Source organism: Myxocyprinus asiaticus, chromosome 31 (assembly GCF_019703515.2).
Source record: "Myxocyprinus asiaticus isolate MX2 ecotype Aquarium Trade chromosome 31, UBuf_Myxa_2, whole genome shotgun sequence".
In the NCBI taxonomy this organism is placed as follows: domain Eukaryota; kingdom Metazoa; phylum Chordata; class Actinopteri; order Cypriniformes; family Catostomidae; genus Myxocyprinus; species Myxocyprinus asiaticus.
This window is the reverse complement of record NC_059374.1, coordinates 39,263,698-39,291,660: the sequence shown is the minus strand read 5'-3', so window position 1 is coordinate 39,291,660 and position 27,963 is coordinate 39,263,698. Positions and strand designations below refer to the sequence as shown.

Below are 27,963 nucleotides of genomic sequence, written 5' to 3'. Positions count from 1 at the left end.
GGGAACATTGTCAGAGCAGAAGGATGCAAGTTTTCATTCAGGATGTCCTTGTACGTGGCTTGATTCATGCATCCTTCACAAAGATGAATCTGCCCGATTCCAGCCTTGCTGAAGCACCTCTAGATCATCACCGATCCTCCACCTGGTCGTCTAATGGTTAGACAGAGACCTGGAGAGGCCTTCAAGCCACACTGTCTCGCACCCACTGTGAAATTTGGTGAAGGATCGGTGATGATCTGGAGGTGCTTCAGCAATGCTGGAATCGGGCTGATTCATCTTTGTGAAGGACGCATGAAATTATTATTATATTTAAATCACAATTGAGCACATCAAAATCTTATTCTCGTTACTGTTTAAGTAAACAAATATTTTCAATACTGTAATGACAATCATCATGTCTGGACACAATGTATTCTGACAAATCAGTGTACACTCAAATCAGTACAGCAAATACTACCATGTTACCAATACTACCATTTGTACTTTACAAATGTATTTCTCATATCTTGATCTATTTACAACTTAAATAATGTTACAATGCAAAAAAACTCAACAACAGTCTTCATTTTCCTTATGCAAAATATAATTTCTTATATGTATAATTTGGTCAAATATGACCAGGTCATGTCTTAACAGTTTTTATGAGATTCATCCTTTTTAAAATTCTACAATTTTAAATCAAGCCATCACAAATAGTTTTTCCATATATACTGTACATATAATTTGGTACATTTTTATATTTAAATAAATACCTTCCTGTCCTCAACAACATTGCAACATCTTCGTGTGGCATGAATTTTACTCTTGTTGAAGTTAAATTTGTTTGCAATTTATGAACTTTCCAAAAATCACAAAATAAATGTTTCCTAATAATTTTTTAACACTTGCCCAAAACAAGAGTCATTGCATTATTTATCATAAAAGTAAATAAAACAATATTGGGTGTCAAATTGTACTAGCAGCAAGTAACTATTTCCTATGAAATACAATATTTCTCCTCCAGAGGGCGCTTGACGGCACAAAAAAGGCGCTTTCAAACCTCGGAAAGGGTTTTCTCCTTTTGGAGACTTTTTATTTATTTATTTATTTATTTATTTGACTAAAAATGCCATAATCTTTTAAATCTAATAAATACAAGGATTAGTGCCTGAAATAAAAAATTATAATACTTTATAGAACAACTAGATAAAATTAGTTGTCCAGTATTCACAAACAGCTGTGATTGGTACATCTGGACCAGCGCTAAGAAAAGTAACGGATACCATGTGACACCGAATGTTTATATGTACTGCTTCAGCGGCGGTCTAGAAAATGATATTCACCTGAGTAATAACATTGGGAAATGTCAATAGCCACTGAATTTAAAATAGATAATGAAAAGTTAAATTAGGGGAACTATTGTGCAGACTTTTAATACCTAGCCAATCCGAGACAAGGATTCTGAGCCCCGCCCATTTTTTTTTTAATACTACAATCTGATGATTTCTATTCTATCTGCTTTTTATTTCTATGGCGGGAGTTTAGAAAGGCGCACAAGTGGGTAGCAGTCTCCAAGCCGGAAGTCCCACACTTATATATTGTAATACCAATGGGTTTTCATTATTATCATTAATTTTTTTTAAATGGGCATTCCAAATTGGGAAAACAATCATAAAATTCACTCTCTATTTATACAAACAACTCCATTGCAACATCAAGTGACTTTACGTTTTCAATCATGATTTGTCACAAGATAGAATCCATTAGTGCTTAAAAGATCACCAGGTGTTAACAATCTCTGCTGTTGCAGCCCATCCGTCTCAAGTTTCGAAGTGTTGTGCATTCTGAGATTATATTCTGCTCACTACAATTGTACAGAGTGGTTATCTGAGTTACCATTGCCTTTGTCAGCTTGAACCAGTCTGGCCATTCTCTGTTGACCTCTCTCATCAACAAGGCATTTCCATCCACAGAACTGCTCACTGGATGTTTTTTGTTTTTGGCACCATTCTGAGTAAATTCTAGAGACTGTTGTGTGTGAAAATCCCAGGAGATCAGCAGTTACAAAAATATTCAAAGCAGCCCGTCTGGCACCAACAATCATGCCATGGCTGAAATCACTGAGATCAAATTATACAAGGACATGTTATCAACTATTTTTCATCCAGGAATATTTGAAAGAGATTTTAGGAGAGTGTTTTTGTACTCGCGCAACTGGTCAATCACGTCACAAATGTAATAGTTATTTCACTCTTTTGGTACCTATCGACCTGAATGTGTTGACAGAAGAGAGAGCAGATGTCACAGGAGACTGCAGAGCTATCCCAAAATGCTCTGCAGCTCAGAGTGGAGGAGATGGAGCGAGTGGCAGAGAGAGAGAGAGAGAGCAAAGGTAAACTGACTCAAGGAATAAAAACGACTATGGGTGATTTACAGTTTGCCGTCATGAGCTCACCTGTAGATTTAGAAAAGCCACCAAGGCTCAGTGATGGTAACAACATTGATACATACCTTTGGTGCTGTCTGCTTAGTTACCATTTCTTATGCCATGGCATTTAAAGGAATAGTTCACCCAAAAAAGAAAATTCTGTCATTTACTCACCCTCATTCCATCCAAGAGATGTATGACTTCCTTTTTTTCTGAAGAACACAAACAAAGATCTTTTTAGAAGAATATCTCAGCTTTGTAGGTCCATACAATGCAAGTGAATGGTGACCAGAAATTTGAAGCTCCAAAAAGTGCATAAAGGCAGCACAAAAGTAATCCACTCCAGTGGTTTAATCAATGTCTTCTGAAGCGATCCAATCGGGTTTGGTTGAGAACAGACCAAAATATAACTACTTTTTCACTCTAAATCTTGACATCAGCAGTCTCCTTGGCTCTGTGCATACGTCAAGCACTAGGAAGTTTAATCAAGCTTGGGTTACATTTTGGTCTGTCCTCACCCAAAATTAAGACATGGATTTAACCTTTGAAGTTGTATGGATTGCTTTTATGTTGCATTTATGTGCTTTTTGGAGCTTCAAAGTTTTTTAAAATGGTACCAAATAGCAATGGTTTTGCCGTGTATAATTGGTTCTTTCTGTTGGTAATTTGTTTTTGTTTTGTATTGTTAGGTGGAGGTTCTTAAAGCAGACTGCCATGCTCTACGAGCTGATGGACTGGCAAATAGGGCGGAGCTTAGAAAGAGGGAGGGGCAAATTCTGGACCTGGAGAGAGAGTGTCAGCAGCTCAGAGCAATCCTGTTCTTTGTTGATATAAAACTAGAGTATTTTGTTTCCTTTCAGGTGTGAAAACACTCTGATATCACAGCTGACCAAAGAAATGAAGGTACAAGAAAATGTGTGAGAGAGATGGTTGACAACATTTTATTAGTCATGGAACAAACTCATAAAAGTAGTGTGTGTTTAGAGTGTGAAGATGGCTCTGCAGAAACCGCAGCAGGAGAACAGCAGACTTAATGATGGAAGAGACCTCAGAACAGCTGCAGATCAAGTGCATGCACACACACACACACATGTATATTTACCTTGTTATTTAAAGGGGGACTTCCCATTGATGTCTTCTACTAATGATGAAACCACACAGTTTTCAAACTATTTTATTAAACTTTGGTAGCACTTCATGATAACCAACAAAATATATGGTGTTGTTAATAATGAAAGTGTTAACCTCTTTCTCAGGTGTTAAATGATAAGTTAGATGTTCAGTGTTCAGAGTTGAGCACTTCACTTCACTCATTCACACTCAAACACTTGACTGCAGACGGAGTACCAGAACAGTATTACGGCATCTCTTTCTCCCGTACACATTTTCATTAAGTCGTTATTTATTATGTTTGTAAAGGGATGGTTCACATTGCTGATTTGAGGTTTTACACTCGACACACACTGCTGTGTTTGTTCTTTATTCAGGCGGAGCGAGATTGTGTGTCTCATCACCTTCAGGAGCAGGATCTGCTTTTAGACACAGCCAGGAGGAATATTCAGCCTGAACTACAGGGCATGATATCAGACAAACTCATCCTACAGAGAGAACTGTGAGTCACTACACATAATTTACAACATCGACAGATCCTACTCTTAAACTTTGAGTCTTGAAACCTAGTAAGTTTCCTACCTAGACTGCATTTTTGGGAGTCATTATTGCATTTGAAAAGTTCAAATACCTATGATGCCCAAAAGTTATTTATAGGTAGGCAGCTAACTACATTTTCAGATACAACCACTGTGACAGTATTTACATGCACAGTTATAAACAAGCTACTGCAAGTTTTTCACTGTCGAGACTAGAGGTAGACCGATATATCGGTTGTACCGATTAACCCCTTTAAACTCTATGGACCCGTCGGCGCTATATCGCAAAAAAAGTTTACGCTTAAAACGTTAAAGTATCTGTATACATAAGTCAGGTATATGAGGAATCATTTGAAAGCTTAGAATTAAAATAAAATAACAAATAACAAAATAAGGCCTCAAAACATTCATGCTGAAAATTTGCACCCCTAGAGGTAATGAGGTAAAAATATTTATCTGAAAATAAAATTCCTTCACATAGCACCTAAATGGACAAGTCATATATCAAATGAAAGCACTTATTCTCATGAATGTGTCTATACAGTTTATTTTGTTTGATTTTCAAAAGAATCACAAAGTGAAATAGGATTTCTGTAAGTTATCAAATACAAACATCTTTTATGCTCCGATAACTGCTGCTATAAGCCCCAAATAGCCAAAAAATGTATATCTGCTTTTACCTTAGGGCAAAAAATAACCCATTTTTACTTGTCTCTGAGCTTGTTTGGCTGAATAATCCAATATTGTACTGTATCTTAGATGTTCAGAACAAAATGTGCCATCCAGAAGAAAAAGCATGCAAAACAAATCATCAGAAAAATATGTTTTCGACTATTGATGATAAAATGTTTTATATCATCGCAAAGGGGTGGATCGTGGCTTTCTAATGACACTTAAATTGAGCTTTTAGTCCACTCAGAGGCCGAGATATTCAATGAAATAACGAGGGTGGTGCTTGAACTGAAAATTAGACTGAATGTCTATGGACGAGCACATCTGTGAGGGCTAAAATGCATTTGAGCGCCACCTATGTTTCAGATCTGTATATTGTGATGGAATGTAATTGAGAAAAATTAATTTTTTCTAGTGCTTGCTGCCATCTAGTGGAATAATATTAGACTTTTCAAAATGAGGTAGATTGAACAGAACCAGAATTACATGTTTACATGTAAAGACGACAATTTTTTTTTTTTTTTTTTTTTTTTTTGCAATTAGTCCACAGTATGTCTGAATGGTGAGCTTTAAAATTGAGTGTGAAAAATTGCGGGCGACAGCCCAAAAATGCACCAGAATATAAGGGGTTAATTTCGGATATCAGCAAAATCTATGCTGATAGTTTCCGATAGTTCTGTTTTTTTTTTTTTTTGTCATTTCAAAATAAGAGTGTGTTTCGGGCTTGTTTATACTTAAAATTCCCAAGTTATGCACCAAATGTTCATTTTCTTCTGGTTATTATTGGGATTTTGTTGAACTCAGTGAATTGCATCTGGGATTTTATTAATTTTGGACTCCTTGTTAGTGCCCATCATAGTAAGGAAAGAATAAGACGAACCCCTGCCCCACCACCATTGCAACAAAGATATTAATTTTTTATAATTAATTATAATTGTATTTATTTATCACACATTATACATTTGCACATATACAGTGAAATTCTTTTTTTTTCACATAACCCAACTAAGCTGGGGTCAGAGTGCAGGGTCAGCCCTGATATGGTGCCCCTGGAGCAGATAGGGTCAAGGGCCTTGCTCAAGAGCCCAAAAGTGGCATCTTGGCAGTGCTGGGGCTTGAATCCCCAACCTTCTGATCAGTAACCCAGAGCCTTAACTGCTGAGCCACCACTGCCCCTGTTAAATCCATACAATGTAGAAGCTTGCAGAACAGTTGAGCACTGCTCTCCTTTAGTGTCGGGCTTCTGTGTGCAAAGTGTTTCGATTACGTTTATATCCAGCAATTGTACAGCAATTTACAAGTCATAAATACAACAATACAAACTATTCATATCAAAGACAGCACAAACAAACACCATAAAATGAAATTAGGGAGACAGTCTGTTGCTCAGCTGAGGTTTTAGCACCATTCACTGTACAAAACATCACCGAGAACACTACAAAGCTCAAACAGTACTGATTTTTTCATAAATTATTACCATTTCTCCCTATAGTCAAAGCATGAGCTTACACATGAGTAAAGCACCATATTCTTCTGAAGAAAAATAAACAGTTGTGGATTGATTAATTTGTTAATTAATATCACATTATTGTTGATAATTAAACAATAATGATACAATAACACAATTGAATCATTATTTCATGTTTCAAATTATTATGTCAGTATATTATGTTAACTGCCACTTTTTGCTTTTCTGCAAAATAAAAGGAAGATCTGGAGAATAAACAGTTTTCATAAGTAGACCTTTTCCTACATCTCTCTTCAGTTCGGCAGTGGATGGAACACGATTTATATTCACATAAATGACTTACTGAAGTGGAAAATTATATATAACGCATAAATACAATGAAATGAACTCATGTTGGCAACTATTAGACAGATGGTATGGTTTAAAAAAAAAGGGACACTGTGTGAGGAAATATGTGATCGCATTTGACGTGAAGCTGGATCGTCAGTTGTCATATTATAGTAACTTATAATATGACAGTAGCATACTTTATCTAGCAAGATTATGCAAAATAATTATAGGTATATAAATTCAGAAATGGGGACTTTGCTGATCTAGTGCTGGTCAGCTGTGGATTGTGAATATTGAAATGCACGTTGTTAAACCCCTTCTCTTTTTTAACTGGATGAAGCAACAGCTCCGTGTCTCAATGTTTGATGGATATTGTCCAGTGCCATCGGCAAAAACTCCTATAAAAAAATGCATGTAAAAATTCATTTCATCTTGAAGCGAGAGTCATTCACCAATCAGAGAATCACTGTTTCACCATGGGAATTAGCGTATTTTCCTGGACTTAAATTTGCAGTCCAGAATCCACAACTTTTATATAGGCTGTTTGAATATATTGTTCAAAACTTCTGTTATGTTGCTATTGACTTATACTTGATATAAGTCAATAGCTTTATATCAAGTAGTTTTTTTTTTAATTGCTTTTCATTTGCTTACAACATTGCAACACAATGTTAACAATTCAGGGATTACCCAAGGACCCCCTGGCTTTTCAAAAAGGACCCCCGGGGTCATACAGTTAGGCTAATGAGTTCTTTTACTTAGCAGAATAGTTGTTCATTGTGAGTATTAATTTTTATTTTATTTATTTTTTTTAAATTTCTCCCCTTTTCTCCCCAATTTGGAATGGCCAATTCCCAATGCGCTCTAAGTCCACGTGGTGGTGTAGTGACTCACTCCGGATGGTGGAGGACAAATCTCAGTTGCCTCCGCGTCTGAGACCGTCAATCCGCGCATCTTATCACGTGGCTTGTTGAGTGCGTTACCGCAGAGACGTAGCGCGTGTGGAGGCTTCACACTATTCTCCGCGGCATCCACGCACAACTTGCCACTCGCCCCACTGAGAGCGAACCCCATTATAGTGACCATGAGGAGGTTACCCCATGTGACTCTACCCTCCCTAGCAACCGGGCCAATTTGGTTGCTTAGGAGACCTGGCTGGAGTCTCTTAGCTCGCCCTGGACTCCAGGTGTGGTAGTCAGCGTCTTTACTCTCTGAGCTACCCAAGCCCCCTATTGTGAGTATTATTAATAAATGTTAATTGCTAGGCAAAACATGTCTACACTAATCTGTTTTCAGTTGCCTAATGTCATTGTTTTCCAACGTATGCAGTACCAGAGAGCATTTTCTGAAGTGTGGATGAGAGGCGTAAACGCAGCAAAATCAATGTGTTTTCAAACCGATTAGTCTAGACCTGGCTTTGGGCTAATAAGCTATATCACTTAGCATTGTTTATTGTAATATGGTTATGTTACATTTAATAATTTTTCAGCTGGCTTGAGAAAGCCAACATACTGTTATTCAACAAACTTGGTTTACGTTTTTTTTTCTTCGAAATCCCTAAACGGAGACCAAACATTCTTAAATCAGCTCCTCCTAGAGCTATCAAGCTACATCTACCAAATATGGCACAGACCTTTGGACCGTTCTAGAATAGTGCGCTGTATCTTTTCTAAATAATCGGACGTACAGTTTTCGCACAGCAGATGATCAAAAATTTGAACATTTCCATGGACTTACATTGACGGAATATTAAAACGGGCCAAGGGAATGCTTGTTAATTCAAACTCCATCTGTCAAAATTTTTTAATGTAAACAAACCCACAAAAGGCCTTTAATCTGCTGCAAGTTGCTCTCTCTGTCTATTTATCTCATGGTTTATCTGACTATCAATGTGAGAGTCTGTCCGACTGGCAGTTTGTTTTACTTTTAATGTGTGTATCAAACTTCAGACTTCTAAAAATAGTTAATCATTCAGACAAGGCTTTTGTCAAGACAAACTTTACCTATCTAATTGAACATTAGTGTATATCATGTTGTTATTAATTATTAGAACAATAACACGCTTGAGGCCACACGTTACAGTTACTCCACTTCACATCATACCTGTGAACACCCCTGAACTATGGTTAAATCACAGTAATACACGCATGTTGTAGCTTATTGCTTTAATAAACTCTAAAAGCTTTTTTCTGGATCTTAGATGAGCTCAGCCATGATTTTGCTGGAAAAGGAGAAGAACGTTCTAGAAACACAGCTTTCAGAGATGAAGGTACTGATTTTACATGTTTTTCAGCACATTCAGGAGATGATTTCAGTTACCTCTTAAATCCACTTCATTTGAATTTGCATTTTGCATTAAACTTCAGCTCTTGTGCATTTCCTGGATAAAAATGGAGCAGATCTTACCCATGTTACTGATTGCGATTATTATATGAGCCATTACCGTAAACATCTTCCACTCCTGGTGTGAATGGCTGTGATTGACAGGTGGAGTTGACTACAGTGAACTCAATGCTGTAGAAAGAGCAGGAGGAGAATAAGGAGCTGATGAAGAGTCTGACAGCCATGGAGCATCAGCAGGTTTGAGATCAAAAGTTCACAGAGTCAGAGTGCACATCACAAGACAAATGTGGTTGTAACTTTTTTCTGTCTCTCTCTCTCTCTCTCTCAGGTAACTCATCGTCAGGTAGAACATATGCTCTGGGAGTTGACAGACAGGAAGTATAAACTGGCCTACGAGAAGGGCAAGTTGCAGGTCTGTTTCAAATACTTGCACTGTTATGTATATGTGTCTATGTATTTATTGCACACATTTTGCACAGTGTGACATACAATGATGCTCACTTGTCATAAGATAAAGAAATAAAGTGTGTTTCAGTATCATATGCCCATATGGCAGAAACACATACCAGGATTGTGTGTGTGCAGGCACGAGTGCAGCAGATGGGAGACGACCTAAACACATTAAAAGCAGAATGTACTCAATACTGTCAGACAAATACTGAACTGCAGAACACTTACACACAGGTAAACACACACACACAAACATGCCTCTTTTTAACAAACTTGCTCTCTATAGAGTGCAACAGTCTGCTTCCAGAAGTAAAATTCCCTTTCATTTTTACAAAAGGTGAATTGATTTTTAACTATAAGTTATAATATATAGAATTGCAAAGAAAAAGCCACTTTTGAAACAGAAAAACAAAAAGAAAAGGTTAGAGTGGGCAAAGAAACACAGACATTGGACAACAGATAATTGGAAAAGAGTGTTCTGGATCTTAACCCCATTGAGCTTTTGTGGGATCAGCTAGACTGTAAGGTGCGTGAGAAGTGCCTGACAAGACAGCCACATCTATGGCAAGTGCTACAGGAAGTGTGGGGTGAAATGTCACCTGAGTATCTGGACAAACTGACAGCTAGAATGCCAAGGATCTGCAAAGCTGTCATTGCTGCATTTTTTGATGAGAACTCTTTGAAGTAGTTTAAGAAGGAATAGTAATTTTTCACATTATTAATGTCCTGAATACATTGTGATCAGTTGAATGCCACTTTGGTGAATAAAAGTATTAATTTCTTTCCAACATTATTCCAAACTTTTGGCCGTGTGTGTGTGTCTATATCCTACAGTTGTGGTGTAGTTTCCACCACACCAAACAATTTTGCCCAAATATTGCGTCCTTCATGCATCCTTCACATAGACGAATCTACCCGATTCCAGCCTTGCTGAAGCTACTCCATATCATCACAAATCCTCCACCAAATTTCACAGTGGGTGTGAGACAGTGTGACTTGAAGGCCTCTCCAGGTCTCCGTCTAACCATTAGACGACCAGGTGGAGGATAGGTGATGTTCTGGGGGTGCTTCAGCAAGGCTGGAATCGGGCAGATTCATATTTGTGAAGGATGAATGTATCGAGCCATGTACAAGGTTATCCTGGAAGAAAACTTGCTTCCTTCTGCTCTGACAATGTTCCCCAACTCTGAGAATTGGTTTTTCCAGCAGGACAATGCTCAATGCCACACAGCTAGGTCAATCCAGGTGTTGATGGACGATCACCGGATCAAGACCCTGTCATGGCCAGCCCAATCTCCAGACCTGAACCCCATTGAAAACCTCTGGAATGTGATCAAGAGGAAGATGGATGGTCACAAGCCATCAAACAAAGCGGGAATGCTTGAATTTTTGCACCAGGAGTGGCATAATGTCACCCAACAGCAATGTGAAAGACTGGTAGAGAGCATGCCAAGACGCATGAAAGCTGTGATTGGAATTCAGGATTATTCCACCAAATATTGATTTCCGATCTCCTCCTAAGTTAAAACATTAGTATTGTGTTGTTTAAAAATGAATATGAACATGTTTTCTTGGCATTCGAGGTCTGAAAACACTGCATTTTTTTGTTGTTATTTTGACCAGTTGTCATTTTCTGCAAATAAATGCTCTAAATGACAATATTTTTATTTGGAATTTGGGAGAAATGTTTTCAGTAGTTTATAGAATAAAAGAAAAATGTTAATTTTACTCAAACACATACCTATAAATAGTAAATCCAGAGAAACTGATCATTTTGCAGTTGTCTCTTAATTTTTTTCCAGAACTGTATAATACTCGTGTTTTATAGCACGCAGACAATTCACTATAAATAACTTTGTCTCACGTAACATTGTTTTGGGAGCGAAATGTTTTTGCATTTCTCCGTCCTATGACTTTACCATGTGGATCTATTTGATATTTTTCAAAAGTGTCAATAAACCTGCTCTTCGGCACAGTTCAAGTTTGTATTCAACGTATTTTTCTCTGCAAACTCTATACAGGCTTTGGATTTTCTGGACACTGGTATTTCAGTGACCAGAGCAACATTTTAGATGCAAGGATTTGTGCGCTGGTTAGTCCAGTTATGAACTAAATATTTAGTCACATGATTTTTTTGATGCTCATCTTGTATTCCTAATAAATAAAACTGGAGTTTATTCTGTAAATGTGTTTCCATCACAGTTTATGCGCATTTCTTCTTATCGAATAAAAAATGTATCCACCTCAATCGAGCGTATACGTTTTTGATGCACATTTTGGAGATTTTATTCGCATCTTGGTGTTTCCATACAGCAGTTTTAATGTGATATCCCAAAATGCACATAAAATGCATGGATGGAAACCCAGCTACTGTTGCATATTGTTAGCAGACAAATAAAAAAACAATTGTGAGTGTGAGAATTGTTTTCACAAAAGTTCTTTCTAGAATTCCACATTGCTAAAAGTGCCCGAAGTTGAAGAAACACACTAAAATACTCACAGTTTGGAAAGTATGGCCACAAGACTTCTAAAATCACTGACTAACCTTGTCTGAACAAAGTTATATCCAGTCTTTCTCCTATCATGACCATGTAAAATGAGTAAACCAAGTAACTTTCACATATTATGCACAAGAATACCAGAACTGTTTACATAAAGAAACATACCATTGGTAACACAACTAGAAGTTCATCCACCTAAAAAGTAGTTTCATCACTTAAAGATTTAGATGAACTTTACAACACACATTTTTGTTGAAATAAGCACTAACAAATATAGATGCAGCTCATTTTTGCCCCATAGATTTCCATTGAAAATGCATTACTGTAAACAATTTATTTTTTGTTTTAACAAACTGAGGGACTAGTCCAATTTATTCGAAATCAACTGCAGGCCATAGATGCTGTCAATAGAGTGCTGTAGCAGTGTCCTAAACCAGTGTGTTTGTGTGTGTGTCAGACTACAGGCTATAAAAGAGATTCAGAGGCTTAAAACTGAAGTGGAAAGTTTACACATGTTGACACACACAATGAACAATGAGAAGGTAAAACCTCTGTAGATTGACGACTGCAATAAATGTGAAATAAATAAGAGACATTGTTAGGGAGCGTAACAGTTTCCACACTCACATGTTAAAGGTTGAATCTTTGCAAAAAGCCCTTGATAATGCTCAACTGGACAACAAGAAACTTGCCCTGAGTTTATAGCAGGCCTTAATGGAAAACCACACAGCACAAGAGAAACTAAAGACACTCAGGGAGAGGTGAGGAAAACTTTTACTGTATTTTAATAACTTTATTAATGTCACATGAATATAGGATGTGTTTTAAGATTTTTTTTACATGGATTATCTGTGTATATAGTTGTATTTATGCATGTATGCATACAGTATGTCCAGGGTCCCATTCTTTATATTTTTTCCACTTTACAAAGTCCACTTCAGTTTTCTTGCACTTAGAAACAGTCAAAATTTGTTTAGTTTTTCATGCCCATTTTCCACCTTCTCTCTGACCCTTAGATTTAAAGGTGTTTGCTACTGTGCCTGTAAGACTTCTGTTTGTAAATGAGCTCAGTTAATTATTTATTTTTGTGTTTGTGTGTTTCTGTGTGTACATTAAACATGCTTGCGTAATTAGAGAGGCAAGGACAGAGATTCATCATCATTTTTTAATTTTTTTTTTTACATTCATCCAAAGCAAATTACAGTGTACTTATTACAGGGACAATACCCCCAGAGCAACCTGGAGTTAAGTGCCTTGCTCAAGGACACAATGGTGGTGGCTGTGGGGATTGAACAAGCAACCTTCTGATTACCAGTAATGTGCTTTAGCCCACTACACCACCACCACTCATCAATTGATAGAAAATGTGGATTCCCTCAAGAACCTGCTCAAAAGAGAAAAAGAGTCAGGGAGAAAGTCAACACAGCAGGTAATATTAAAGAAACAATCTGATTGGCCAGAACATTTTGGACATCTTTTTCATTTATTCACCCACTCATGCTTTCTTTATTCTCTAAATGAGGCATCAGTGAAGTCAGGTGACCTCTCACAAGCCAATAAGGAGCTTTGAGAGAAGGTGTCCGGGCTAGAGAATCTGGTGTCCAATCAGAAAGCTCAGCTGAAGGAGTGCTTGGACAACAGAACAGCTCTAAACAACTCACTGAGAATCAAGGTGTCACTTTACCCATAGTTTATATGTGTAGGTGAATATAAGTGCCTCAAACAAAACTCTGAGTGTACTACTAACCTGGCAAACAGTGATTAGTTTGTCCTCAGATATTTATAATACCAACACAGTACCTTTTAAACGTGATTTAGTTTCTCACCGGACTGCTAAAAAGCTGTACACCCCGTTGCATAATATTGCAGTCGAGCAATCTGATTGAAGCTTGTGATTTTTGTGGTTTCCAGATTTGTGTCTTCTATGCTATACACAAGGGCTGTCAATCTATTATTATTTTTTTTCAATCAAATTAATTACATGATGTGCCTATTAATTAATCTAATTAATCACAATTAATCGCATATAAATATTTACTGAGAAAGGCCCCCAAATAAATATAATTTAGTATATAATAATTAAAACTGACTACTGCTACAAATTGGTAAAAACAATAAGGAGATTCACACAAATATTTAAATTCTCTCATCATTTACTCACCCTCATGCCATCCCAGATGTGTATGACTTTCTTCTGCTGAACACAAACAAAGATTTGCAGAGGAATTTCTCAGGTCCATACAATGCAAGTGAATGGGGACCAAAACTTTGAAGCTCCAAAAAGCATATAGAGGCAGCATAAATTTAATCCACACGACTCCAGTGGTTAAATCCATATCTTCAGAAGCGATATGATAAGTGTGGGTGAGATACAGATCAAAATTTAAGTTCTTTTTTACTATAAATTCTCCTCCCTGCCCAGTAGGTGGCGATATGCACAAAGAATGCAAATCGGCAAAAACAAAAGAAGAAGAAAGTGAGAGTGGAGAATGATAGTGTAAAAAGACTTCAAGTATTCTTTGGCATATCGCCACCTACTGGGAAGAGAGGAGAATTTATAGTAAAAAAAGGACTTAAATATTGATCTGTATCTCACCCACACTTATCATATCACTTCTGAAGACATGGATTTAACCACTGGAGTTGAATGGATTACATTTATGCTGCCTTTATGTGCTTTTTGGAGCTTCAAAGTTTTGGTCCCCATTCACTTGCATTGTATGGACCTACAGAGCTGAGATATTCTTCTAAAAATCTTTGTTTGTGTTCAGCAGAAGAAAGAAAGTCATACTGGGATGGCATGAGGGTGAGTAAAAATAAGAGAATTTTCCATTTTGGGTGAACTATGCCTTTAATTTGGTCCGATGGTAGGAAAATTACGGAACTAACGTACGGATCGGGGGCATGATTAATTGCATTGATTTTTTTAACACTTAATTTTTCATATTATTAATAGCACTAAATTGATGAGTTAAATCGACAGCCCTACTTTATATATTATATAAGTACATACAGAAGGAATGTGATGGGAATTGTGTTTTTGCATATGTTGCCCCTCCCGACAGGATTTGGAAGCAGAAATAAAAAGTCTTGAAGAAGCAAAGGATGACTATAAGAGAAGAAGTTATGAACAGGTATAAATTCATACTTTATTAAGTTATATTCATAAAGTTGTTTATGCACACACTTAAAACACACATTAAATTGACACATGATCTTCAAAAGATTGTTGCATCTCATAGGTTGTTTTGTGTTTGTGGATCAGTCTCACTGTTTGCTGCAGATGCATTCTGAGATGGCTTTTCTCCAGACTGAGCTACAGTGTCTGGCCTCCACCCAGCAGTGGGAGCTACAGGCTGAGAAAGATCTCAGCCGGACACTACAGGAGAAATGCCGGGTCAGCACTCTCTTTCAATCACCTTTTAATCTGTGGCTCTGCCCCAGTTAGCTCCCTCAGCCTTTAAAGTCCACCTTTTGAGTAGTACATAAAAGGTGCCGCAACTTTCAGAACCGTAAAACGACAAATGGGACATCCTACAGCCTCTAGACTTCACATACGAGACCGCAAGTCTGCATCAAGTGCATCATTTGGGACATGATCTCTCTTGTCTTAAATCTGTGTCACTTAAAGCGGACTTGCAGTCTCGTTGCATTAATTTGCACTTGTCCATGAAGTCCACGAGATCGCAGTGTCTTGTCCTTTTATGGTTCAAAAGGCTGGTTCTTTTGATTCACTCTGCATACTTCTCTTTCTCCTTCCTCTGTGCGGTATCAGCAGTCTACAGTTCCCTTAATCTTCCTGTGTGTCTGTTACACTCTGCAGGCATCAAAACTGCAACACCAACAAACTTCTGGAGAAATGCCATTATGGAAATGAGTAATTAGAGGCTTTTGTGCTGAATGGTGCTGTTGTTCTTGTTTGTGAGTGTAGCGTCTGGAGGAGAGTTGAAACGGCTCCTGGACGAGAGAGATGAGACAGAAGTGAGACTGAGGGAAGTCTATCTGGTATTACAGCAGCTAAACATGCACGAGCACCTTGTTCTGCACTGTGTTTATGATATAAACGTCCTTCTGCTAAATGTTTTGATTGAAAAGTGTGTTGATGCTATCTTTCTTTAAAATCACTTGTTTTGTTATATTGTTATCTGATGCAACAACATGCATACATTATGCAAATGAAATGGCAATGCATTATATAACTAATGCAAGAAATAATTTACATACTTAGTCTTAAGCTTCCACCCTCTGCTTTGTTCCAAAATCCTGAAACTGATGCTTAAATTCATGTCAAAATTTAGGCCGCCACCTCCTCCTCCTCTAAACCCGTGTCGAAATCATGTGAGCTCTCCAGAGGATGACAATTTCTTTTGACTCTCAGATTTGCCTTTGATTTGATTCCTTGGTTTCCCTTCTCTCTATCTGTTCCTCAGATCACAGAGAACATGAATGAGGACTACAGAGATCTGAGCTCTAAATCGAAGAGCTTTAATGGTGAGGTCAAGCCACAGAAACTCACAGAGAGCTCATGAAGGATAGGAGAAGATTACACACTGTCTACTCCAGATCAGGATAGAAGCAAGGTGATGGTCGCAAATGAGCTGATGAGATGTGCACAAAATCAGCTATTTTCAAAATTCACCCAAATATTTGAAAATGGAAAAAGTGAACCCTGAAGATCAGACTTTTGTTAATTGGACCTAAAATTCAGTTTATTGGTTGCTCCCATGTAATCAGTTGTCCAATTGCATTTTTTATACTAGATTAGCAAATAGATAAAGAAAATCATGTAAAAAAAAAAAAAAAAAAAAAAGAAGCTTTTGTAAACTCCAATTTAATCATACATTTAACTGGATTATTAAACTTGATTTATATAGATATATTTGCCAATTTTATTTAATTGTTTATATTTACATGTTTTTTTATTAATTATTTCCTTTACTTCTTTCTGTTCTACTCTAGCAACTGTTGAAATTTACTGCAGATATTGTTGGCTTTTGTATGACAAATTGCTTGTTATTTTTTCAGTTGTAAGTTGCTTTGGATGTACTAAAAACGGAAACGCTTTTCTTTTGCGTTTTTGAAAAGTTTTGTGTACAGACGGCAATGTTGTCAAATCGATCCCCGTTCACACGGATCTGCGAAAACGACTAAAAACGCTGTATTATGCATGCCAGGCCAGTAGTTGGCGATGTCACTTTGTAAAGAAACACTACGCACCTGCGCACATAAACATTCTTCCACAGAGCGGTGAATACAAACAATGAAGATGGCGATTGCAGGTCGTAGTAGTGATGCAGTAAATCTACACTTTGCTGAAGAAGTGTCAATAAACTCAATCTTGAGCAGCACAAACACAGTCTTGTAGTCCGCCATTGTAGTTTTGAATGTACTCACGCGTTGTTTTGAAGTACTCGCGCGCATGCCTATAGACTGAACATATAATACGCGTGCACGTGACGTCATCGTTTTCACAAATTTGTGTTTTTGTATGATTACACGGAGACGATAACGGTATCGTTTTCAAAAACGTGCACTTTGAAACCCGTTTTCAAAAGTTTGCGTTTTCAAGCCCCAAAACGCCGTTGTCGTGTAAACGAACAGCCAAAACGCTTAAAAAGTTTTCCGTTTTTAGTTGAAAACATTGTCGTGTAAACGGCCCCTTAATGTAAAATTAAAGTTAACAAAAATAGTCAAAAAACGGCCAAATATTGGCCTGAAATATCAGTTTGCCATGAGCAGTGTTGGGTAAGTTATTCAAAATAGTAATCTACTACAAGTTAATTCTCTAAAATAGTAATCAGAATACTGACATGAAAAGTAAATTACGCTACTAATTACTTTACTTTTAAGTCACTTTTTTTTTAAAAGTATTTTCAAATGTTTTGTTTTTTCCCCTCAACAAATTCAAAATAATGTCTATATTTCTTGTTTATTGTTGTTGTCCCTTCAGCTGTCACAGAAACACAAACAGACAAATACATTAACATAATTTTAGAAATATGTGCTACTAAAGTAATTTCCTTAAAAGTATTTTATTTTATTTTTTTTACTTCATTGAAAGTCAGTAACTGATTACAAGAATTTTAATTGTAATGTTTTACACTACTTTTTGACTGTGATTATACTGCGGTAACTGATTGCTTTGTAATCAGATTACACCCAACACTGGCCACAAGTAGTAATATGCAATTTCGTACCTTCAGCTTCTTTTTGAAATTCCTTGTTTGAATCACAACTTTCTTTATATACAAAGAGGCGGCACATTCCTTTAAGTGTCAAGTATTCAACGTGTAATACATATTCTGACTCTAAAAATAAAATCTCTGGTCCTGAGGGTGACTATTTTGACTTCATTATTGGTTCTGTGTGTTCCATTTGTTTTCAGGCTCACGTTTGTTTTTTCAATCCTGAATTGGAGCCCTCGGCTTCCACATTACAGCGCTGGGCGAATAAGAAAGAGCTGGCATGCAGCGCAAGTGGGTACAAACCCTCAAGACGCATACACACACTGACATAGCACCGCCCAAAAACACACTCCAGTTCAGAAGTGCCTCAAGAACATGTATCATGGAGAGGTGCCTCAATATGTAATCTACTTGAATAGAAATATCTTGATGTTCGTATGCAGTAAAACGTAGTTAACTCTTTAAGCTCGGATGGGCCTGCCAGTGGGCCTGTGAGGGGAAAAAAAAGAATGATCAAAATATTAATAACTACAGTCTTAACCAACACAAAATAGGTGTAGTTTGAAAGCTTAGAAACTTTCCAGTGTATGCAGACATTATGACCAAAACTGAACAAGTGCTTTGAAATTTGCAGGAAAATCAGAAGTGTTCCATTTTGATAATTTATTAATAATTTTGCACTGTATGTATTACTGTAATCAGTAAACGCATCAATCTCATCAAATAGCCATGTGCCATATGTTGTTGGAAAGCTCCCAAAGAGGAGAATACAACCAGCCTATTTCTTTTACTCACAGACAAAAATATAGTGAGTAATAGCTAAGCATGTCTTTGACATTTATGTATCATGTGAACAGGTGTTGCTCATATGCTGCATTTTCGCTTATAACTTCACAAGAAAAGAAAAAACAGAATATAAAATATCACACATACCATTACTTAGAGAAGGTGATTATCATTCAAAGGAGCTCACACACAAAGTAATCAGATGCATAGATCATTAGATAGAAGCACAATATGCACAGTGTACACAGCATCTGGCTATCTGGTATCTTGCAATCTGGCTGAAAACACGTTAGCGTTCCTGGATCAGATGACATCATCAGAAATGATGTAGTGTCATGGAAAGCTAAACCAATCGGATTGTGTTCAAATTGAGTCATCCATATTTGGGCAGAGCAGCATGTGATTGATGACTGTTACATATGGCCACCAGGAGATGGTGCCAAGTACATGAGTGAAACTCATTCTGTGAAATCTCATTGCTAAAATCATGTTATGAAAACCTTTAGTCATTGTTGTGTTTGCATGTGTAATTAGTTAATATTTACAATTATTATCTTTTATTTGTTTGGAGGGACTGTTGGACACTTGGAGATGTTTTTGGACACTAGGATAAATTATTTTTGTAATGTTATAACTTTTGATTGCTTTGTCATATCAACACAAAATTTTACTCCGTTACAGTTCACATGATTGGGAACAAAACAAAAGCAGATTTTTGGAGCCATCTTATTTACCCCCCAGAAATATATAATGTCAAATCAGAAAAATAATAATAAAAAAACAAAGTACATTTTTGGCTCGTTTTTTTTAGTGATTTTTTTTTTCAGAAGTTTCTCAGAATTTATCATAATCTATATAATTAAAAAAAAATTAAGGATTTTTTTGAAAAATGATACCAAACACTTGACCCTCTTTATTTTATTTATTTATTTATTTTTAGTTATAAGCCTTCAATTTTGGGTATGCCATTAAAACAGGAAATATTTAAAAACACCCTCAGAGCTTAAAGGGTTAAATATAAAGTATACTATAGCTGTGGCTCGTTTCGAAGGCTGCGTGCTAGGTAGGACGCGTCCTTTTAAGGCTGCAGTAAACAAGCCTCGTTTAAATGAGACGTCCTTCGTAGGACAAACGGAACGTAACATGGTTGCTATGACATCATGCCACTCTTTAACAAGCGCGAGCGCTTTGAGTGAGAGGGTGACAAAGTCCCTTTAGAAGGGAATGTATGAGGTACATTTTAGGAGAGTTACAATGATGTAAAGAGAAAATAAAATAGATTTTACAGGGGCACTTTTAGTCTAATAATTTATTTTAATTCTATATTAATATAATTATACATATTATATACTCTGCACCCATCTACTGAGGTACTTCAACTTGGGAATTAACATTACTTGTGTTTGAACATCATATTTACATTTTTTTTAGACATTTCCGTTGAAGCAAAGAATTGTGGGTTGTGAGTGCCCACGAAGGATACACCTCATGCATCCTCCGAATTCCCGTGAAAGAAGGTCGCATTCGAAGGCTGCATTCGAAGTGTCCGACTCGCTTTTCTGAATCGAGACAGCCTCGATGACGTATGCGGCCGACAAATGTGACCTCCGGAGGATGCAGCCTTCCAAACGAGACACAGCCTATATATGTTATCAAATTCAGAGCATGTTTAATGCTTTTGTAATTACTTAAAAGTAAAAAGTGCACTAGCAGATTATGTGGTTGTCTGTGTCGAAAGAGAGAAAATACAGAACAAATGGAAACAAAGTGGAAACAAAACTGCACTTTATGACCACATGCCTTAATTACTCACAAATAAGGGTAATTTGTTTTTCCCAACATCACATCCCACAACAGAGTTGGGAAATTAACAAAAAGAAACTCCCATACTGCATAATATTCCCATCCATTTTCTATAGTCGTTTATCCTATAGGGTAGTGCTGGAGCCTATCCCAGCTGTCTCCCATGCTAGGTTAAATCTTAGGAAGCAAACTTAGCTGCAGGAATATGCAGTCTTGCCATAAGAGAAGGGCAACCAGTGAGACATAAACATCAGACTGAGAATGACTTGCACACAGTGTGACAGACATAAAATACTTCTAAACACTTGTGTACATAGTATAACTTTTGTACATTTGGCTATTTTTGTATTTAAATAATGTTAATGTAAACCCTTTTATCACCTTAAAAAAGCTGCTTGAAACTGAATCTAAAAAAACAATGTTATAATACAATTATTTTGAAAATGCTGTATATAGGCTACATTTTTTGGACACTTACAAATTTCAGAATGTCCACGTAAATTATTCAAAAATACATAAATGCAATTCACATAAAACATTTACTTGAATACACCTCTTCCATGATGAACATGTTTTCAATTACTGAGTTCAGTCATTTGTATATTTTTTTCTGGGGTTTAAAGTAAAAAATGTCATTTGGTGTACCATCTGGAGACAGTAAAAAAAGAAGTCTCATTAAAAACTGAAAATCTTGAAAAAAAGAAATGTTGGCATGAGTTGTGTTGAATAATTTATTATGATTATTTCTTCAGAAAATAAGCAGTGAAACAATTTTATTTTAAAATAATATTAATATTTGAAAAACGTTTGTTTTTCACAAAGTCATGTGGTGTAACCAATATGCAGGTAGCAATTTTGTTGACATGTGACAAAAATCCTAAAACAGAAAATACCTCTTTAGACCCGCAAGACTGCGTGAAGTTTTAAAAATAAATAATTATTTTGTCATATCAACAAATATCAATATTTTGTGATATTTTTGTGAAAATGCTCATTTTTTCAGGTCATTTGGTTTAACCATGAGAAAACTTCTTGATAATATTGAATTTAAAATTCATGGTATTTGTAAAAAAAATATTTTTCACCTTGAAACATATGTTTGAAACTATTTTTTAATGAATGTTTAAGTTGAGTATTTTTTATCACCTCAGACAACCTTATTTGTCAGTGACCCATATACTGTATATAACAGTATATACTTAATGTGATGGCTATATATATAGTTAATGTGATGAACCACACATGTGGTTACTGCTACATATGACTTGGGTGTGCCAATATTTTTGTCTTAATTTTGAACCAAGTATTTATTATTAGAATAATTATAATTTAAAAGGCAAAAACTTTTTTTTTTTTATATGATTTTTTTTTAATTTTTTATATCATTTGTATTAAATAAATGCCTTTTGCTTTTATATTTTGTGACATTTATACATTTTTTAGTGACCAAGTAGTTTTAGGGGCCAATCATTCAAGCGTGGCTCCCCTCTGGTCTTCACCGTCTCTTGGTCTCCCCCTGTCGGCGGTGAGCAGTCACTGTCACTCCAGCGGTTTCATGTTTCTCTCACCTCATTCCCTTCTCTCGTGCCCCCGCAGAGACGGAGAGAGCGCGCTCGCGCCTCCTCCTGTGCGCGAGGCTCCAGTACTGCCACGTAATCCCGGTGTCGAGCCCCCGCTTACACACTCACCCACCCACGGCAAGCAGAGCCTCCGGGAACCTTAACAGCAACAGCGGAAAATTAAAAACACCGTAAAAAACTCCCTGTGGCCGGTGCGCGCGGGTTTGGCGGAACACGCACTGCAGGGGTAAGCGAAAAGTGCGTGGAAGTATCCCCACGCGCGCGGCGCGAGTGCACGAGACCGAGTCCAGATTTAGTCAGTAGCGCGATGCCTGTGTGTGCAGTCAAGACAGATACTTTTGAAGTTATTTGCGTGCAACAGGTCTTTGATTTGTTGTCGGGTTTGACACATTCTGACAACTTGGTTCATTATAAACATTGGCATGCAACTTTAATACAGAAGGGAAACTGTTGCTTATGCTGACATGCTGATTTCTAGTATGTTCCTTACTGCATTGCCTGTGAATATTACTGTCTGTAATCCCTCCGGTATATCGTCTATGGGAAGTTAATGTTTTGAGCATTGGTTGTTAGTTTTGAAATGACGTCATAATAACGACACAACAAATTGTAACTTTTGTTACACCCACCTGTAGGGCTTTTCTTCCATAAATACATGCATCTACAGTGAATAACAGCGTGGGATGTCATACACATGTTATGTGGCTGTTTTGTGTTTTATTTTGATTTGGTTTGTGATGTTGTGTTAATGTAAATAGCCTACTGTATTTTGTAGCAGATTTTGTTTTGTGTAAATATAAAGTGAATTAATCTGTGGCATTTTTTCGCACTTTTTCCCATTTACATAATTGACTGTGTCTCCCACCTCAGAGCAACACATGACATTTAATCACATGACAACCCAATTAGTATGGGCGGGTAAAAATATAGATTTTCCAATGCATTGCAATCTTCATTTGAACGATCTCGATTTTAATTCTTGAATCCCAAGATTGATCATTTACTCTTTGCGCAACCCCCCACTACAATGAAAGGAAATCACTCGCATTTGCAACCAAATTTCACACCGTGTGACTAAAGTGAATATATTTGGCAACTGGCTGGAAATGTTTAGATTTCTCTCACCAGTAATTGTGTAGTAAGTGGTGGAGTATTCAGCAGCGAGATCCTTTCACAGCGTGTTGAGAGTAAAAGTTGTTCCGTGTAATGTGTGTCCAAAGACGAGATCCACGCGACCCATTTGTCAATGAATAACGTCTCTTTTGATACCCTGTTCTTTACAGTCAGTTGTTGATCAAAAACAACAAAAATAAACAATTCTAATCATGCATAGCACAGATAAGACAAAGCCATTCGAGTCTCTCTCGTTAATGTGTTCATCTACAGACGCTCTTTACAGAACTGCCGGTTTTCTTAAAGAGACAGTATCGCTTTTTGCGCTTGTTCAACAAATCAATGTAAATAACTGTAAATAGTACAAATTATGCAATTAAACTAAAAACATGTTACAAAAAAATAATATATGAAATATAATATCTTATTTATTGATTTAATGCATGGATTTGTTAATTTTTAGCTAAAATGTGACCAAAATTATGAAAAACGAATAAAATATAATTAGTAAAATCAATATTTTCATAATATACCTAGTTAGAAGGTCCCCTGTATAATTTACAGCATTATTTGGGAGAACATTTCTTTCATATGTAAGCAAAACGGACACTATATACCCATATGAATCAGAATCGATTCGAGAGCTTGTGAATCGGAATCTAATCAAATCAGGCAGTCTGTATCAATACTCAGCCCTATGCCTGGAAGTGATTAGTGATGAGCTGATTTATCAGCCAGGCCAATTTATCAGCTGACATTTGGGCATTATGAGATTATCTGCATTGGCTGATAACAATTTCCATTTTTTTTTTTTTTTTTTTAAACAAATCTACCATGAAAAATTTGGCAAAAAGTATTGAACGCAATTGCAGTATAGCTGCTTACAATTATACATTTAAAATAGTAAAATAACAATAGTGTAAATAAGTAAGCAATTGTGCAAACAAAATGAAATAACCATGTTCATTTGGCCAATTAAAATAAGTGTTACCTACCACTGGTTCCAGAGTCCACTGACAGCTTTGTGAGTAGATAAGTTATAGTTTAATTTCAGCAGTTTTAAATTGTATGATGTAAATATCAGCTATTGAAAAAACCCATATAGGTCAGCCACTGTTAACATAAACTTGTTTGTGATGAAATAAGAAATTCACCTAAGAGCTTTACTGATATAAAAGAGAAAATTGTCAGTCTGGTTAATTTGAACAAAAGTGTTCGATTTAACGGTGTATGGGGTCCTGTGAACTCATTTAGTGAGTTCACAACTTGACGTAATCACACAGTCTTAGAATTCAGGATACAACACCCATTTCCTGTTTGCCTGAGTGGGAAATAGGCTGCAGTTTTGTGATCGTTCTGTATGTGTGCTGCTGGTATGCATTTTTTCACGTTGAGATTTCCTAGTGCTGGCTTTTGCTCAGTTGCAAAGTTACTACAGTTGTAAAGCCACACAGGTTGAAATTCTTCATGTATATTTTATATAAGGGTAGTAGTTACAACAGTGTTACATGATATACTACATCTTAAACTATTAACCAAAATTGCTCCAATTCCTTTTGAATTATTATGCATGTATTTCATATGGCATACTTTTCCAAATTAATTTGTCACACAGCAGGGCAATTCCACATTTGAGAATGTGAAAAAAAATAAATAAATTACACAACAGTTAATAGTCAACATTTTCTCAAAATGTATCCTATTTATTTTCTTAACCCTTCCTTGCTCTTGGCAATCAAGTACCACCGTTGCACTTAGAGGGTCAAATTGACCCTGCTCGTTAAATCACAGTTCAGCAGACACAGTTTCCAAATTTTCTCCCCAACAACTGTTTTATCATCAATAACTAACCTTTCACTAATTTACAAATGTCAAATTTACCAGTTTTATATAGAATAAATGCTCCAAATTTACATTAGAACATACACTCACCGGCCACTTTATTAGGTACACCTGTACATCTACTTATTCATGCGATTATCTAATCAGCCAATCATGTGGCAGCAGTGCAATGCATAAAGTGATGCAGATACGGGTCAGGAGCTTAAGTTTATGTTCACATCAACCATCAGAATGGGGGAAAATATGTGACCTCAGTGATTTAGACCATGGCATGATTGTTGGTGCCAGACAAGCTGGTTTGAATATTTCTGTAACTGCTGATCTCCTGGGATTTTCACACACAACAGTTTCTAGAGTTTACTCAGAATGGTGCCAGAAACAAAAAACATCCAGTGAGGGGCAGTTCTGTGGACAAACAAACGCCTTGTTGGTGAGGGAGGTCAACAGAGAATGGTCAGACTGGTTTGAGCTGACAGAAAGGCTATGGTAACTCAGATAACTGTTCTGTACTATTGTAGAATAGCATCTCAGAATAAACAACATGTCAAACCTTGAGGCGGATGGGTCACAACAGCAGAAGACCATGTTGGGTTCCACTCCTGTCAACCAAGAACAGAAAATGGAGGCTGCAGTGGGCCTACCATTTGTGTACCTCAGTAGAAATTCAGATTTGTCAGAGCAGGCAATGGTCTACTGTCCAGTTTTGGTGAGCCTGTGCCCACTGCAGCCTCGGTTTCCTGTTCTAAGCTGATAGTAGTGATACCCGGAGGGGTCTTCTGCTGCTGTAGCCCATTCGCCTCAATGTTCGACGTGTTGCTTTTCTGCATAGCACTGTTGTAAAGTGTTTATTTGGGTTACTGTCGCCTTCCTGTCAGCTTGATCCAGTCTGGCCATTCTCCTCTGACCTCTGTCATTAACAAGCCATTTTCACACACAGAACTGCCGCTCGCTGGATGTTTTTTGTTTTTGGCACCATTCGGAGAAAGCTCTAGAGACTGTTGTGTGTGAAAATCCCAGGAGATCAGCAGTTACAGAAATATTCAAACCAGCTTGTCTGGCACCAACAATCATGCCACGGTCGAAATCACTGATTTCCCCATTCTGATGGTTGATGTGAACATAAACTGAAGCTCCTGACCCATATCTGCATTATTTTATTCATTGCACTGCTGCCAAACGATTGGCCGATTAGATAATTGCATGAATAATAGATGTACAGGTGTACCAAATAAAGTGGCTGATGCGTGTATGCTCTCTCAAACACACACACACAAGTTGTCAATATTATTACCGCAATATAAAAATTATGGAAGTCAATGGAAACAAATGGGTTCAAATGTGTGTGTTTGTGAGGTTCAAGCAAGATCTGACCCACAACCCCACCCACACATTTGTTCCTATTTGTTTCCATTATTTTTATATTGATGTAATAGTATTGACAACTTGTGTGTGTGTGTGTGTGTGAGAGAGCATGTGTGGGAGTTGGGTGTGTGTGAGCACGTGTGTGTGTGTGGGGGGGGGGGGGGTACTATGAGTATGAGTGTACTTATAAATAACATTTTGAACTGTTCTACCATTTTACAGCTGTTTCGTAAATCTATATGAACAGGGCCCTTAAGTACATCGTTTTTTATAAACTTGAATATTGAATATATAACCCTAAAATGGCATATTGATCAAACTAGAGACTCTTTTGACACAAACAGGTGTCAGTGTAAAAACTTAATTAGGTTTTTCCCAAGACAGGCATTTTAAATTGTATTTGACTGTAACGCAGGCGACAATTGGACAATTGGAGTAATATTCTACAGAAAAGCAATATCTGATTGCTCTGAGAATCTATAACCCAACCCTAACCCTACTCCTAAACCTAACCCTATCCAATCTGGTAGAGCTTTTCTCATAAATATGAATGAGTCGTCCCCTGCCATCCTACATTCCTGAAATCTGCGTCAGTCTGAGCTGAAATGAGTAAAGATTTATGATTCAAATTTTTGGTTACTTTCTGTACTTTCCTTTTTGACCTGTTGACGTGAACGTCCAGCGGATTGTCGTAATGAGCACGCCTGGTTTAGAAGATATAAGCCAATTAATGTTTTGCCCGTGGCCCAAATTCACTGATATCCTCCCTATATCTTCTGAATAATTTGACGAATCCAGATTCTTTTGATACGTTTTTTTCATGAAGGTCTTGTAGATGATACTTTCAAATTTGTGTGCGAATCCGACTAACGGTGTGGGAGGAGCTTGAAAAAGTGGGTTTTTATTAAAATTTTTACAGACGGAAGTTAAATTGGAAATAAACGTTCTGTTTCACTTGACTTGAAAAAGTTTAATTCTAGCCCATATGGTTGTGAAGATACATGCGAAAACGTAAAAGTGCTTATAATACAACCACCTAATGTAGGATCGGATGGGTGTGTACACCTGTGTAATGGGGGTATTTTGGGACCATCCTGCCAAATTTGGTGTCTCTAGGATGTACGGTTTTTACTGCCCAGACAGTGGACAGAAAAGGAATAATTAGAAGAAAATCAGTACAAATACAATAGGGTTTCAGCACCTACGGTGCTTAGGCCCCTAAATATACACTTACCATTATACATTTTTATAAATCGTTGCTAAAATCTTAATGTTAAAAGAAAGTTCATCATTTCAAGGTTATTTTTCTCTATAAGAAAAACATGCTGTTGTCATAAAAAAAAAAAAAAAAAAAAAACTCTTCAACTTGTGATGTCTTTCACAGGAGGGGCGTCTTTCAGCTTTGCCTTCGAGATAACTGGTAACCCATCTGGTAAGTTTGTGAACAGCCGTCAGAGCACTTGAGTACGAAC

The 27,963-nt window shown here is 36.9% G+C and overlaps 1 pseudogene; it reads left to right on the top strand.

The window, feature by feature from the left end:
* Nucleotides 1–23: 23 nt before the first annotated feature.
* Nucleotides 24–27,955, top strand: LOC127422182 (coiled-coil domain-containing protein 150-like; annotated as a pseudogene).
* The last annotated feature ends 8 nt before the right edge of the window (nucleotides 27,956–27,963 follow it).